Source organism: Arachis ipaensis, chromosome B09, assembly GCF_000816755.2.
Source record: "Arachis ipaensis cultivar K30076 chromosome B09, Araip1.1, whole genome shotgun sequence".
Lineage (NCBI taxonomy): Eukaryota > Viridiplantae > Streptophyta > Magnoliopsida > Fabales > Fabaceae > Arachis > Arachis ipaensis.
The window spans coordinates 138,879,769-138,882,160 of record NC_029793.2 but is presented as its reverse complement, the minus strand read 5'-3'; the positions used below and the strand labels follow the sequence as shown (position 1 = coordinate 138,882,160).

Here is a 2,392-nt window from a genome sequence, read left to right as displayed (position 1 = left end):
AAGGGGGTGGGGGTTACGGTGAGGGGGTGAGGGGGTGAGGGGGTGAGGGAGTGGGGTGAGGGGTGGGGGGTTACGGTGAGGGGCTTGATGGTGGTGGTGGTGGTGGTGGTGGTGGTGGTGTTGGTGGAAGTTGTGGCGGTGGTGTTGGTGTTGGTGGTAGTGGTGGTGGAGGAAGTAATTATGTTGGTAGTGGTAAAGGTATTTTTGTCCAAAAAAATAAAAAGGACAATTTTAATACGAAAAAAACGTTAAGGACGACTCTAAATCGAAAATTAGACGAAGAACGGTTTCGATTTTTATGCTCAACCTTAGAGACCAAAACAGTACTTATCCCAAATGTTATTGGTATTTAGTTATTTAGTTTTATTTTGTGCTTATGATATTATGATTTTGCTAATATAAATAATAGGGATGCACCTTATTTTCAATTTTAATTAGGAGGGCCCTAAAATTACCATTGTTAATTGTCTCTAATTGATTGTTAATTGTTAATAGGCTTCGTTGCTACAATGTGATTGTGAACTGCCTAATTGGAATTGATTCTGGACCACAATGAACCCTATTGCAACATTGAACCATTTGTCACATTTTTTCTCATCTTAATAGACAAAATCACATGCTCACAAGACTAATTCATCGTCGTGGTCCTGTGATTCCGTCTTTACAAAAACTACAATGTCTTTCTCTTCTCCACCGAACCTTTTCCCTGTGGTCCATGAAGAAGGATCCAGTCCTCGAATCCGCGCTCTCCCGCAACCGTCGTTGGATTGTCAACAACCATATCAAGAACATCATCCTCCGCTATCCAAACCAAGAGATCCCCATTGCATCCCTTCAGAAGAAGTTCAAAACCCTTGACCTCAAAGGCAAAGCCCTCAACTGGCTCCACAAGTACCTTTCCTGCTTCGACGTTACTTTCACTGGCAATGAACACCGCTGTCACCTCTCCAAGCACATGATGAGCCTCGTCGAAGAGGAGGAATCTGTTAGAGAGTCTCAGAAAATGCTTTCATTTGCAGGTTAGCAAAATTACTTATGATGAGCGTCAACAAGAGGATTAATGTTCTGAAAATCAACGAGCTGAAAAGGAATTTAGGATTTCCCGATGATTACGTGATTAGGATTGTTGCAAAGTACCCAAATTTGTTCCGTGTTGTTAATGAGGGCGGGAGGAGGAGCTCTATGGAGATTGAATTGGTTCACTAGGACCCTGAATTTGCTGTATCCACAGTGGAGATTGCGGCCAGGAGGAACGGCAATACAAGGCCAACGTTCTCATGTTCTTTGCCTTTCAGTTGGGTGAAATCATGGGAGAGATTTCGTGAATTCGATTTGATTCCTTACTTTTTGCCTTACATGGACCACAGGGAATTGGTGGAAGGGTAGAAAGAGATGGAGAAGATGAATGTGGGATTGGTACATGAGGTGTTGTCTTTGACTCTTTGGAAGAAAGCCTTAATAGTGAAGTTGGGTCATTTTAGGAGGGAGTTTGCTTTGCCTGATAGGTTGAATGTGTTGTTGCTCAAGCACCCTGGGATTTTCTATGTTTCTAACAAGTATCAGATTTACACAGTTCTTCTTAGGGAGGCCTATGTTGGGTCTGAACTTGTTGAAAAGGATCCTCTGGTTGTTGTGAAGGAGAAATTTGGGGAACTGATGCAGGAAGGGCTTCATGAGTACAATCAGAGGCGGCGCCTCATAAATATGGAGAAGAGGAGGAAGAAAGGTGTTCCTTTGGCTAGAGTAGATGAAGTAAAGTGTAAGAGGAGAAGAAGTGAAAATGCTGACTCAGATGATGATGAGGATGGAGACAATAAGCCGGGAGGTTTGTTTGACCCAGAGGAAAGGAAACGGTTTTATAAAGTTCTGTTTGATGATGATACTTCATGAAATTCTGAGATGGTGTGTGTGTGATAATCTAGTTTGCACATTATAAATTTGATATCAACACTTCCCTCCCTGCTACATATGCATACATACAGAAGGTTGCACATATGGATTGAACCTTTTTTTTTTTGGTTTGATATGTGCCTTAAATTGGCATTTTAACTTTTGGAACTGGTTTTCTGAATTAAATTTTGGTTTGGCTGGGTTGTGTTTACTTTTGTCTTATTGCTGATGATTCAACGGCATGTGTAAGCTGTACTTTCTATATATTAGAAGAGAAACTGAGCGCATAGTCCAGTTAAAACCTACATAACTCTAATATAAGATGCTTGCATCATTTCTCTTCATAGTTGCCGTTGAATTAAAAAAGAAAACCTTATCTTCCCATGTTCTTTGTTGTTTTCTTTGGATAATGGTCAATGGTGATTGCCCAATGATGCACAATTCAAAATGTATTGAGCAGTTTTGTTGTGGTGTTAAGTTCATCACTTGCCTTCTACCATAT

At 40.9% G+C, this 2,392-nt stretch overlaps 1 pseudogene; it reads left to right on the top strand.

Annotated features, from left to right (window-relative positions):
* Nucleotides 1-2,279, top strand: part of LOC107617840 — a 6,311-nt pseudogene extending 4,032 nt beyond the window's left edge.